The sequence below is a fragment of the Gavialis gangeticus genome, unplaced genomic scaffold, assembly GCF_001723915.1.
Source record: "Gavialis gangeticus isolate Ggan-Ray unplaced genomic scaffold, GavGan_comp1, whole genome shotgun sequence".
NCBI lineage: Eukaryota > Metazoa > Chordata > Crocodylia > Gavialidae > Gavialis > Gavialis gangeticus.
The window spans coordinates 56551554-56566342 of NW_017729034.1; positions in this window are offsets into that span (position 1 = coordinate 56551554).

The window sequence follows — 14789 nt, forward strand, 5'->3', positions numbered from 1 at the left end:
CTCCCCCCCCCCCCCCCCAGACTTGGGAGGGACCAGTTGCCCATGACAGCTTGGACACAATTGATGCCAGTTATAAATGGACCTGTTAACTTCTTGCTGAAACTTCACTGACTATGACAGGAAATCGGCTAAAAGGCCTTGGCAAAATCCGAAGGCTGACAGCAGTTACACTGTTACCTTAAACAGAGGCTTTGAACCACTATAACAAAGCACTCACTATGCATTAGGGAGCAGTATTACAATACTCCTTAACGACCCCCCCATGCAATAATTATAGTTACAAGCATCTGATGAATACTCCCAACTGGGCTAGTGAGGGGGAGCTTAGCTGTCTCCTGCTGGCAGGTTCCAGCAGGTCAGCTTGCACTAGCAAAGAACCCACCACTTTCCCCTCTTTCTGTATCCCTTTCCTCCTCTCCCCATCTCTCATTAGTCATCTTCGGACCCCCACAAGCTGGTTAGATCAGGCCCACCCATGCTTGCTTTGCCTTCCCAACGCACAAAACCTCAGCACTTTCTTTGCCTTGTGTCCATGGGTCTCTCCCTAGACCTCCCAGGACAAACTCCTCCATGCAGTTTCCTGACTCATCCATTGCCTGGCCATCATTCACCTACCTTTTCTCCTGCATTAGCGTATCTGTGGCTTATAGCATGTTGACAATTTCTGTATGATTCTCAGTGCATGGAGTCATGAAACTGCCATGCTTGAGTCCGTCATGATAGGATAAAACTTCACTTACTGCACAATTACAGGACATTTCATCATTGCTACACTTGTCAACACCACCAAGACCAGAGATTCTGCATTTGGTGTTATGGGCAGAATCGTGTGACTGTGGCCTTGCTGGTGCTGCTCAAGTCTCTCACAAGGTAATGCTCCATTCCTAGCCTCTCAGCTCTTATCTTTCAGCCATGCTGGAACGATATGGAAAAATCCAGCCGATGCCATGAAGTTGTTACTATAAATATGGCTGAATCACAGAATGCCTCAATGTGTAGCCACCTGTGCCGGCACAAGGCTTCTAGTACTTATCTGCCAGGCCAGCAATGATGGCAGATAGTTAGTCTTCATTCCAGCATATGGCACTCTTACTCAACAACAACTCTGCCTGAAGTGCAGCTGCTGTTAGCAGCAGCACTAGACAGTTTAGACTGAAGAAAGGAAACAGGAAAACTGTAGTCACCAGAGATCTGAGTTTTCCATTCACCACGGGAAAATGCGTAAAAACATTAATGTTATTATTTTGAGGAAAAAAATGCAGATTTTCTCTTTTAAGAAGATAACCACAGATTTTCTCCTTTAAAGGAGAAAAATGTGGGAAACGGTGGGTTTCTTCTTGCAGGCTGGCAGACCTCCAGGCTGCAAGGGGGTTGGGGGAGCAGGAGGAGGGCAATCAGGCAGGGGGTGCCATGTGCATGTGTGCACGCACACATGCATGTGACAGCCAGGCAGGTACCATGAGAGCAGCTCCCGCAGCTCCCCGCAGGTAAGTCAGGGCAGAGGGGGGGATTGAGGCCCCCATAGTGAGGAAGGAAGCTAGGCCAGGGTGGGACTAGGGTTGGGGGTGCTACTCAGCCAGGGTGGTGTGTGGGGCTTGGGGCCTGGGACTGGCTCAGGCAGGGAGCAGGATGGAGCCATGAGGAGCTCATCTGAGGGGTGCAGCTCCCAGCTGCTGCATGCATTCCAGGGGGTGGCGGAGGGAGCATGTGCCCCCCCCAGATCTGTGCACAGGGTGGGGGTGGATGCAGGCTGGTGGCTGCAGGCTTGGGGTTTCCCTCCCTGCTGCCCTCTACCGGCCTCCATGGGCCAGTGGGGCATGGCAGAGCAAGGTGGGGAGGCTCGGTGCCACTGTCGGGAGGCCCACACCATCATGGCAAGGTGCCCTCTGCCCACCCAGCAGCAGCAAAGGTAGCAGCACTGAAGAGTGCCCCCTGCTGCTGCTGGGTGAGTAGGGGGTGCTTGGCCATGGCAGCGCGGGGCTCCCAGCGGTGGCACCGAGCCTTCCCACTCCCCCATGCTCTGCCCTGCCATACCGGGCCCCACCTGCTGGGCCACAGAGGCCCTTGGGGGGAGAGCAGTAGGGCAGGGAGACCCAAGGCCAGAACCGCCAGCCAACATCTGCCCCTCTCCACAGGCTCTGCTCCAGCCGTGCCACCCATGTGGGAGGGGGAGCTGGGCTCTACTCTCCACTCTGGCCACAGCAGCTGCTGCCTCCCACAGGGGACAGCCAGGGCCTGGGCACTGCTGGGGGGCAGGGGGTTGCAGACCCAGGTCCTGGGCCCCAGGGCCATCCTTGGGAGAGGGGCAAATCGGGGCAACTGCCCCAGGCCCCTTGCTTTGGAGGGCCCCACAGAGCCGAGTGCAGTGGCGTGGCAACTCCGTACTGCCACCAGCTTCACATCCAGCCACTCACACCACACCCACCCCGCCACCACCAAATCCACCACCGGCTTCCTCGGGGTGGGGCCCTGCACCCTGCTTGGGTCATCTCTGCCTGGCCCCATAGCCCTGGCAGCTGACGGCCCCCTCTGACAGGGCTGGGGGTGGGGTGGGAGGGCTGTGAGTGAGGAGTGAGGGGCAGCAGCAGAGCCAGGGGGCTGTGGGTGGGAAGTGAAGGGCAAAAGCAGGGCCAGGGGGCTCTGGGGCAGGAGTGAGGGGCGCTGGCAGGGCTTGGGAGGCTGTGGCTTGGGAGTGAGGGGCAATGGCATGGACAGGGCACTGGCACATCAGTGCTGCTCAGCACCACAAAGAAGTGTGTGGTGGGGGAGGGACAGCCACAGCTGGACCCACATCCTGGTGAGTGAAGGGGACAGGGGGAGCTCTGATTTCCTGTGATAAAAAACCCAAAATCAAACACCAAAATGTCATATTGAATGTAATCGTTTGAGTTCTTGTAATAACTGCCCATTAGCCAGTTTAGACACAAAGGCAAGGTTCATCTTCTTATCTAGGCCATTGCTTGCTTTGCCTGGCCCTGCAACAAGTTTGTTTAAAAGTCTTAGGTTCTCAATCTTATCTTCAGAGGCCTTTAACATGTTAACCTAGGAACAAGAAAAATGACCCTTAAGCAAACATTCCAAGAGATCAAACCCTAGAAGCTTTTGAAAGGGGGTTGGGAAACATGGGTCTCCTCAGTGTTGTGGAAAATTTCCCAAAAAGCAAGCATTTATGATGAACTGAATAGTCAGTGGACAGATTTCGTTGCGGAAGACAAACTGACCACCCAGTAAAAATCTGTTGAGTAAGATCCGAGCCCGATTTGGGAGTAGTGACAGGGTTGGGTAGGAGGGGCCCATGACGGCAACTCACCCAGTATATAACCTGTAACCTACAGTCCCAATTTGGAGGTAGCCTCACTTGCAGAACACCGAAGGAAGAATTGCAAGTGTAGGCCGGATCAGACTGATCACCTGAACCACCCTCTCCGTGAACAAGAATTCCCATTCACACTGAAGCCGCGGGGTGCCCGAGTGGGACTGCAGGAAGGGGACTTGTTCCTATCACTGCTGAGACCAACCGTAAAACCATAACTAAAGAATGAAAGAATACCTGGGGATTTGGTTTCTCTGAATTCTAGGATTGTATATATAATTCTTATAGCTTTGTTTGGGAAGGAAGTGCGTTTGGAGCATTGTTTCTAATATATGTAGTTATTGTGTTTTTAATGTTTGTGGTATTTCTTAAAGCTAAGCAGTATTATATGCATAGTAAGGAGTTTTAATAAACATATTAAAGGAATAAAAATCGTGATCATTATGAAAACAAACAGGGCTCAACCTCACCCCACCAGCTTACTGATTTGAACCAATATATCGTGTGGGACTTCTCTCTATCCTGTAAACCCATAAGAGAGACAAAACTTATAGGAATTTAAAATGTATTGTATTATACTGACTGAGGCACTGGCAAGCTTCCAAATTGCTTTAAAATGGTAAACAGATCAATAAAACATTGTGTTCAACTGATACCTATATATATAGTGGGGTTTCATTTTAATTGCATAAAAATGCAGCTTTGGAATTTCCAATTTTAGTATTTCCAGTTTTCAAACAGAGAAAACCAGGATCCCTGGTAACCACTACAGGGTGCATCCATCTACATGTATGCTTTAATGCAGAGTTGACTAATTAGCCCCCCCACTAAAACTTCACCATCTGTGTGTGAGGTACTATTAGGTCAGAGTAAACTAATTAACTCCACCGTAGGCTAGTGCTGCCCAACACAAGTAGTATTCTACAGTGGAGTTATTTAGCACAATGCACGTGTAGATGGTGACCGGGGCTGGCTGGGGCACAGGGGTGCTACAATGCAGGGGCTGCCTGCCAGCTAGCCCCACACTGTAGCACCTTCATGCCCCAAGCAGCCCCTCTGCAGTGCACTGAGCTGGGGTGAAGCAGCTCCAGGATGGCAGGCTCTCCCCCTAGATTCCCTGCCAGCTGGGACTCTGCCACCCCAGCTTAATGTGCTGCAGTCCCAGACACACACATAAATGCTGCACCTAAGGATAAACTCCTGCAAGAAATATAACAGAGTTTATTCAGCTGTGATAATTGCACATGTAGATGTGTCCACAGTGTAGTGCTGGGAGGACGACAGTGTACTTAGCTATAGTTTCATTGTAGTGCTAGGAAAACCTTAAACTTTGATGCACAAAAGCTACAGGGATCAAGTCTAATAGACCAGGAAAGATTTTTTGAGAGTGAAGTGATATTAAACCTTGGAATAACCTAGCCTAAAGCATTGTAAATCAGATTGGTTCAAACAATAGAAAGCAAACCATGGGGGATAATCATGTATTAGCAGGAAGATGGATGGATAATATAATCTCTATTCACAGGCTATGCTAAATTCAATTAAAACTAAGTGGGAATTTATGAAGGCAGAATGTTCCTGTGGAAGGGCTTTTGGAAAAAAAAATCTGAATGTCTTTGAAGTGTTTTGAGAGCTTCAGACGAAAGGAAATAAAGAAGTGCAAAGTATTGCCACAAAACATGAAGGACTGTAGCAAAGCTGATAATTTACCAAATATAACTTCACTTTGCAAACATGACTTTAAATGAGAATCTGAAACATTCACCAGAGGCATTTCACACCTGACCTGTTACATTATCCCAATAATGTACAATGTTTTATTATTAGTAAGTCTTCAGTATGCCTTTAAGTATTAAGTATTTTTTTAAAAGGGACAAAAGTGAAACGTGATTAAAACCATTTTTTCTATAAAAGTCATCTTTTCCCTCTGCTAGTAATGCTATTCTGGGTTACTGAAAATGGAAGAATTTAAAGATATAATTTACTATTTTGATCACATGTTGGTACTAGTTGCATTTAATTCAACATGGGCATTTCTTTTTTGTCCTATGCCATAAAGATGTTTCTGCTATAAGTATTTATAGTTTTGATAAACAGAGCCCACTTTTTTTGCCATAAGCTGAAAAATGAGATTTAGTGCCTGTGAAAAAGCACTTTTTTAAAACAACTTGGTCCTGTTTACCCACTAAATTGCTGGAGAGCTGCAGAAAGTGAAGTATGATTATGAAAGCCTGTGTTGCTTTTTTAAAACCATTTGTTATTTTGAGCCTATACAGCTGGAAAGTCATCACATATCTCCATGAAAATAAAACTGCCTTTGCAAAATTTAAAAAATGAAAAATGTCTTTGGCAGCTTAACCCCCCATTGGAATCAAAACACTTCCAGATTCCCCCACTCGCAATCCTAAGGGTACAAGACTTCCATGGGCAGATCGTAGGATTTTGAGAAGAGGAGTACAGATGGTGAGATGCATCATCCCATATAAAACAACACATATTTTTCTCCAGTTAAAAATAAGCTAGAAGCATTACTAATATGCTAGGGGCCCAGGGCTGTATTCTTCAGTTGAAGATTGAAGCAAAAAAAAAAATAGCTTATTGGAGCAAATTAAAAAACAATCTGCAGAGGGACAGCTTGATTGGTGGAACATCAAGACCATTAAAAAGAAGAGAGGTCCATGAACTCCTTTGGAATGAAGAGTTTAGAAAGGATCGGGTAGATTATAATGAGCCAATTGACTCCCTAAGCACTGCCTGAGTAGAAATGCTGCTGCAGTTACAGTGTAAATTATGTTGCAGAAAGTGTCATTGTTCCTTGTCTGTTTCTTTTCCACTGTATTTATGTTCTTATCTATTTAAAGAAGGTCAATAATTTATAGCTCTCTATCAATAGTTTCAAATGATCTCAAAGCTCTTTTAGATTTTTCTGTATGAAGGGTGCACTATACATATAAAGTATTATGTACTATTCTTAGGTTAGAGTGCCCATATTGATTATCCCATGCATTGATGTCCAATTGGATTTTCTGGGGTTCTTTTTTGATGTTTCTCCCTCTGACTAAAATATATGTTAGAATATGAGAATGGAAGAGCCCTCATAAAAATGACTCTAAACAAACAGATCTACGATGTTATTAAGCAAGGTAAGGAGCCTGCTTTACAGCCACTTATGCACCAATAATTCTCATTCTATCATTCAGGAAACTATAGGCATTTGGAAGAGACCATGAGTATATTTAGGCATTCTACATGCTACAAAAGCCTCTCTCTCTTTTTTTCTCTCTCAGTTAAGCAATAGACCAGGGGCAGGCAAAATATAGCCTGCAGGCCAGATGTGGCCTACCAGGCCATTCTATCCAGCCTGCAGGGCCCCTAAAAACTTTAGAAAATTAATATTTATCTGCCCCTGGCTGCCTGTCAAAGATGACAGGACCCGGCAGCAGTAGGACCCAGTGGGAGCCAGTGGCAGGACTAAGCAGAAGCAGCCACAGCAGCAAGGCTGGCCCATATCACCCCCACCTGCAGCCGCGCCCCCCAGCCAGAAGCCTCTGGCCTGGGACCCTGGGACTGTTTCTGCCTCCCTGCGCTGGAGGGTAATTCAGATAAGAAGTAGGGGGGAGGGAAGCAGGGGAGGACTGCGGGCAATCATCCCAGTTCTCAGGTCTGGGCCAGGCTGGCTCCTGTGGTCCCAGCAGTGCGCATGGTGCTGGAGCGGCCAGCCTGCCAGCTGACAGACAGGCGGGGGTGGGGAGTGTGAAAATGGCTGCAGAAGGCAATGGGAAGGGGGAGCAAGTGGGCTTGTGGGAGCACAGCAACAGCTGGGCAGGAGTGAAGGGCTCTTGCCAGTGCGCTGGGACCAGTGCCAGTGGGGGCCCAGGGCAGGGTGGCGGCAGGAACACAGGGCTTGGGCTTGCAGGGGCTCTGGAGCTGGGCTGGCTCCACCCTTTCCCTGCTGGTGCAGCTCAGCCCAACTCTTCAGAGGCCCTGCCAGCCTGCACCCCACCAGTGCAATGGTGCAGGCCGTGCACTTCTGCCCAGCTGTTGCTGTGCTCCACATGCCTGCTTGCTGCCCCTTCCCCTTGCCTTCCATAGCCATTTCCCTGCTTGCCTGCCTGCCACTGCTGCTGCTCTGCTTCCTGGCTGCAGCACTGGGCTGCAGGACTCTAGTTCTACAGACATGGAAGAAGAGTTGTAGGGAGTGAAAAGCCACTCCTGGCAAAAAGGTGATAAGACATGATGATAAAGACAATAAGAGATCATTTCTAAGCATGTTAGGAACAAAAAAACCCCAAAAAACTGGGTCACATACATAATCATTGCTAGACACAGATGGTAAAACTGTAAATAGCAATGTAGGAAAGGCCAAAAACTTTGAAAGGATATTTCTGTTCTGTATTTAAAAAGAGGATATATTATCCATCCTATGTGAATGGGGACAGAATAAGAAGTTTGCCTTCTGAAACAAGAAAGGATACAAGGTAACCTTTGCTGAAATTAAGCATTTGCCAGTCCACTTACCTGGACTGCTGAGGTTAGCACAAGCAAAGGAGGGAAAAGTGATTAGATAAGTATGTTAGCCTGGGGACCTGCCATCTGGGAGCCTTCTACCAACCTACCCACAGAAGAGATGGCAGGGAAGAGTTCTCATCATTCCTTCCTTTGCCTGACACCATCTGCCAGCTGTGGAGACTAACAAAATCCCACACTGATAATCTAGGATTGATTGAACTGTTCAGGAAACAGGTTGCGATCAGTCTAGTACAGGAATTGTTTCTCTGAGGGAGGAATGAAGGTCCAAAGGCTAACTACCAGATTTGGAGGGGGAAACTGGAGCAGCATCTATAACAGAAATTGATGTCAGAGGCTGAGCTACCAAGTCCAGGGGGGAACCCACAGGTAGAAGTCCAAACACAGAGCAAGCCAGCGGTCCAGAACACAGATTTGTAGGGGAAATCCAAAGACAAAGTCTGAGGAAAGTCCAAAAATCAGGGTCAGGAACCAGGAAAACCAGAGAACTTGAGAATCAGAAAGCTTGCCACAACAGGCTAAGTCAGAACTGTTGAGTGGCCTGGAAACCCATGGCCCTAGCTGGTACAAAATGGATAGGCAGCACCCCCGGGAGCCAATCAAGAAGCTCAGTTTCTAAAGTAGGGTGGAGTTTGTTATCTGAGGGATTACTGCAGGTGTGACTGATGAGGTACTCTGTCTTCCTGACATGAACACTGTTGCTGAACTGCTTGGCCGTCAGGGATGATGTTGCTCTTGTGATGGGAGAGCACATCAGGTCTCATGCAGTACTTGTCAGTAAATGTAGTAGTTAACAGAGAGCTGAATGCATCCCAAGCCCTGCACAGAACAGAGACCAAAATGGAGCTCCAGCCCCAAGGAGCTCACAGCATAAGAAAGGTCTAAAAAAGCTGCATATGAAAATCAAAAGTACTTTACAGATGTGAATTAAAACTCACAGCTTCTACAGTCCCAGAGTAATCCTACCTGGGAATAAATAACATGCCTAAAATCACATAGCAAACAATTGTCAGCCGGGGCAGGGAACAAATCTTGATTCCCAGGCCTATCATTTAACCATCAGGAAGCTCTTTCTTGTACGTGTTGGGCATGTCTACACAAGATACTAACTGCACAGTAGCCTAATAACACCGTACAATACTGTGCTGGGCAAAAACCATGCTAATACAGTGCTGCACAGTGGTATTAGGCTACTGCACAGTAAGCATCACTAAAAAGCTGTGCACTGGTGCTACTGCACAGTAGTGTGTTACTGTGGATTGACTTAGTACATGGTTAACCAAGTGCTAAACTTAATGTGCAGTAACTATGGCACATTAATGAATGTGTAGATGCGCCCGATAGGCACTAAATGTACAGTCCAATTTTTGCCCAAAAGTACAGATAAGCATAAATGTAACAAACTACATCATGTGCAACATCAGGTCTTCACAGCTTAAATTTAAAATGTTGGGTGCCTTATATTAGACTCCTAGGACCATATTTAGGCTCATAAAAACATTTTGCCAGATTTTACAAACTCACTCCCCACCCTCAGTTCCCAGGGGCTCAAATAAGAAACCTATTCTGTTTCTCTGGTTAAGTATGCAGCATAAGCTATTCCTGTTTGCACTGTAAGATACTCAGTTTGGGGCATGTCTATACGTGCTTTTATGCCGGCTTCGATTTACTGAGAAGTACATTACTGCGCAGTAAGTGGGAACAGGCCAGCATTTACACATGCAGGCATTAAAGCACATTAACTCTGTGTGTGGTCTGACTTGGAACTTAAGTTAGTCCCAAGTCAGTCCATGCACACAGTGTTACTGAGCAGTAAGCCATCTACACGTGTGTTAGTGCACAGTAACTAATTAGGCATAAATTTGATACCTGCATCATGCAGGTATCAAATTTATGCTCAAGTTGGCGTAAGTCACCATATTTACTGTTCAATACAGGCTTGAATGTGTAGATGCATGCTCATACTGCACAATAATTTCAGAGTTAAATCCTACCCTTGAATTGACTGGCTTCCAATAGCTGTGCTGCTATGATGAAACTGTTCTATTTTCTCTGCGTTATTTGAACTAAAAATGCTTTCATTTGACTTTGCTTACATCTATTAAAAATCCATTGTAAGAACCAAGTAGGGCAATCTTATTTTAAAATATCATGTTACCGGTAAATAAAGGCCTTTAACGAATATTCTGGTTGCAAAGCCAAGCACTTTAAAAGTTAAGAAATGCCCTAATTCAGGTTGCCTGGACACCTTTAATTTGACTCCCTTATGCACCATCCCTTTGCTACAGCCTTTAATTACTTGCTCATGGGCTATTTTTTCCACAGATCCTCAGTGTCATTTGGTAAACAGTTACCCAGTGTTTCTGTCTACTCCCCTCACTCCCCTCACCCAGGTTTTCTTTATTGCACATCATCCAAACCCTGCACCAAACACAAAATTAGTCATTTCCTCTGGCTCATGTTTCCATGGTGCTGTTGCTGCAGTACCTAAGCACTTCACAACCAGTAGTGAATCCATCTTCACAACATCGCTGTGAGATGTGATGGTATTATTATCTTGAATTTACAGCTGGGATGGTGACACAGAGGGAGATTAAAGCCAATATTTTAAAAATCAGGACACCCTGATTTTGGGTGCCCACTGTCTGGCAGTTAGCTCATGATCTTTTTTTCCCAGAGCCCCTGGCAAATGGTTTAAGTGCAGCTCCAGTGGATTTCAGATGCAGTTGTTTGAAATTCTGGTTTTAGCTATCTCTCAGCACCCAAATAATGAAAAATGCACTTGTGAAAAAGTCTGAATTGCATGACTCATCCAGCATCACATGGCTACACTGTGGCAGCAGCAGGGACAGGATCCATTTCTCCAATGCTGCTTTAACAACGAGACCATCTCTTCCTGAAAAGCCCTGCCTCGTTCACTACATGCACTCCAACTCCTGCAATAAGCAATACATGGGTCCTACAGATAACCAACCTCTTCCATGACTCATGTCAAGAGCAGATTCATCCTCTGCACTAAATGAAGCTTGGTTCCTGTGGAAAAGATAGTTTTCAATGATGTCATTAAAGGCTGTATCCTAACACATGCACAAAGAACATGTTGCTGGCAAGGAAAAGGGGAAAGTTTGTGGCTCCCCATGGCGTCTTCTTGTGGAGCACAGGGCCCTCCCTCAGGCATAGGCAGAGGATGAAAAAATGATTTTTGTGGGGGCTGAGATTGCGCACATGTGCCTCTCCCCCAGTAGGTCAGTCTGTGGGGGAAGGGACACAGGGAGGGGAAAGGGTCATGGGCACCCCACATGTAGATCTGGGGCATGTGTCCCCCCATGCCCTCCTGGGGTGCATGCAGCAGTGAGAGCCACCACCCCCTGCCCTGGGTACCCCCCGGATGAGCCACTCACGGCTCCATTCCATGCCCTGCCCTGGCTATGCAGGGCCTGCCCCAGCCCCAGCCCCTTTCCCTCCCTCACTGCTGCAGGGGGAGGGCAGATTGTGGGTCCCCAGCAGTGAGGAAGGGAGAAGGGGACAGGCAGGAGGAGGAGCTGGGGTGAGTGGGGCCATGGCCAGGCCGGGTAGTGTCATAAGCAGAGGCCTGGGAGGTACATGCCCCCCTGATCTGTGCATGGGGTGGAGGCAGCTGCCACTGCGCACTGGGCTTTGAGCCCTGCTGCCCTGAAAGCCATGTGATGCCACATGCATCCTGCCACCGGGGGCCAGGGGTCACAGTGCAGCCCAGCAGCGGCAGTCACTCCTGGGGCAGCTGCAGCAGGAAGCAAAGTGCAACACGCAGCAGCAACCATCTCTACCCTGCGCACAGACTGGGAGTGCACATGCCTCCTGGGCCTCTGCTTGTTCCACCATCCAGCCCAGCCAGGGCTACACTCACCCCAGCCCCTGCTTCTACCTGTGCCCCACTCCCTCCCTCACTGCTGGGGCCTCAATCTGTGCCCCCGCCCACACAGCAGTGAGGGAGGGAGTGGGGCTGGGGCCAAGGCAGGCCCTGCGCAGCCAGGGCAGGGTGTGGGATGGAGCCATGAGTGGATCATCCAGCATAGGGGCAATGGATAGGGGGTGCATGTGGGTGCACGTGCACCCCGAGCATGGTGGTACACCCCTTAGAAAAAGGCACCGCTGACAATGTTGGCAACACCTGCAGGTGGTCGTCACTTGCCACCCCACCGCCAACACCATCAGTGGTGTCTGCAGGCAGTCCTCGATCCCTGCTGGCCACTGGTGCTGCTGCCAGTAGGAGCTGGGGGGAGGTCGCCGACCCTTGGTTGGTGCTCACTACCCCCCTCCCCTCCACTGCCGACAGTGCCAGCTGCATCTGCGGGAGCTCCTCCACTTACTGCCGCTGCACTCCCACCACTCCTGCTGCTGCTGCTGCTGCTGCACTCCTGCCGCTGCCATGCCCCCCCAGCTGCTGGGGGCACGCACCGTTCATGGTCCAGGGAGTGGATGGAGGCTCCCACTGCTTCACACACCCCAGAAAGGCATGGGGGGTGTGTGCCCCAGATCTGCACGCAGGGTGAGGATAGGTTGCCAGCGGTGGGATGCACGTGGCATTGGACACACGCTGCTCTCGAAGCAGTGGTGGTAAGGTGCAGAGGCAGAGCAGAGTCCACCCCACATCAGCAGCTCATCCTCACCCTGTGTGCAGATCCAAGACGCACGCACCGCCATGCCCTCCTGGGGTGTGTGCAGTGGCAGGAGCCCCCCCTGTGCCCCTGGACAAGCTGCCAGGCTCTGACTGTCCCACGACCCAGCCTGGCCAGGGCCCCATTCATGGTGAATAGGGCCCTGGCTGGGCTGGGTTGTGGGACAATACCCACAGTGCAGGAGGAAGTGGGGCAGGGGCACATGTGAATGATTCACTCCTGCTCCACTCCCTCCTACACCGTGGGGGGGTTTGATCTGGCCCCTATTAAGCCCAGTCACAAAGAAAGCTGATTGAAACTTATCTGCCATGCTGGGCAGCCACACACCAGGGCTGCAATCCTGGCTGCACAGTGTATGTGAGTGTGCGTGCCCCTCCCCTCTGCTGCAGCAGCTTGTGGCTGGGCTGTCCTGCAGCCATACCTGCCAGCCTGCATTGCAGGGGGGCTGAGTCCCTGTAGCCCCCTGATCCTTCCCCCCACCGCCTATGCTCTCAGGGCATTGATTTTTTTTTTTTTTTAATTAGTGTGGGGTGGTGATGCAAGTATCTACATTCCTGTGTGTGGTGCTGGTCTATGAAGGGAGGCCATAAAAATAACAGGTGACATCCTACTGGCCTTTATGCCCTTTAAAGATATAGATCAATATCCCAATGTAGTATTCACGAAATATCCCTGAAGCCTAGAGTCACGGTACACCGTGGGCAGTACCCAAGTTAGCTTGTCTTCCCATAGGCTTTGGATCTGTTTTGGAGGGACTACCTCTAAGAAAGTCATTCAGGTTCCATTTCTTCCTCAGTCCTTTGTCTCTCTCCTGGGATTCCCAAATGTGGTTTGTCGCTCGCTCACTAGGCGGAAGAGCAAGACCATCAAAAAGCCATTCAGTGGTTGCAGCATTTGAGACCCAGGAACCCAGATCTTTTTTTAACCTGCTAAGGAAGATTCCACAACCCATTTCCACATTACAATGTTTCACAAGTCTGACTATTAACTTTTGGTTTCCAGTTGCTTTACTAGTTGCTAGAGGTGTATAAGGTAAGGAGGAGATCCTCTGGCTGAGAGCTAACACGCTTAATCACATCAGCCTCTCTAGCTGTTGCATCCCATTCCCTGATATCCCAGAATGGATGTTGTTTATCTTCTCATCTATGAGGACATCACCAGGATGAATTTGTAAAAAAAGTAGCCTGCATGAGTGGGAAATCATTGGTGATGTGATAAAATCCTCCCTTTCTGCAGCTGGGGTCATGCAGTTCATTGTGCTGGAATGTGGGGAATGAGGCTTCAGTGGCACAAGCAGGTTTCCAAGTCTCTAGCTATTCTGGAAAACAGGTCAGGTGCTCCGACTACTGAGGGCACACCAGTGCCAACTAGCTGGATGTGAAACACCTGCTTTTAATGGATCCAGATATGACTTAGCTCAAGACCTTCAGACATTTTAATGTTGGAAAGACGCCTAACTGGGTTACCTGTTCAGTTCCTCCTCCCCACCCCCAATTAATCAGTCCCTGAAAAAAGCCCTCAATTAAAATATTTGTTGTACAAATAGTTTCACATTGACATTTTGCATCAGCACCATGCTTAGGTTATGTTGTGCTTCACTGACACTACCACAGAGGAAAAAGTGCAAAGAGAATAAAAACTAAAGCATGCAAAAATAAAGGAGAACATAGAAATACATAGCAGCCTCAGCCTTCAGATCCTTTTTGCTGAAGGTAGAGCTCACAACTTAGGCCTGAGACATGATGAAACAGGCAGACGAAAAAATGTAGCTGGCACATGAGGCTGAACTTGTGAGATAACAAGAAAGAAAGCAGAGTTCAGCTTGAGAATGGACACCTCAGCTCAGGTCACTGGATTGACCCATGCCAGACAGCAACAAAATACTAGTATTGTGGCAGAGGTAGGTTTTACAGGAAGATTTATGAGAACAAATGTTAATATGAAATAAGCAGCTCGAAAACATAATGAAAAAACCCTTAGTGTGTTCCTTTTTTACTCTTCAGCTATAAGCCATCCATAATTAACCAGTCCTTTTCACCCCCTGGCGAATACTAGGGCTGTGCGAGGCTTCGGACAAAGCTTCGGATATGGAGAAGCTTCGGACACTTTGGGCTCCGAAGCAGCATGGCCAGGTCGAAGCACTGGCCTCACTCGGCTTCCTGAAGCTGTTCGGAGCTTCCAAAGAGCTTCGGAGCCACCTCGGAGATCCGACCGTAGGGTATAACGGGGAATCAATGGACTATCTATAACTTTGTTGTTTTTTGTCCGATTTGGATGAAATTTTCAGGGAT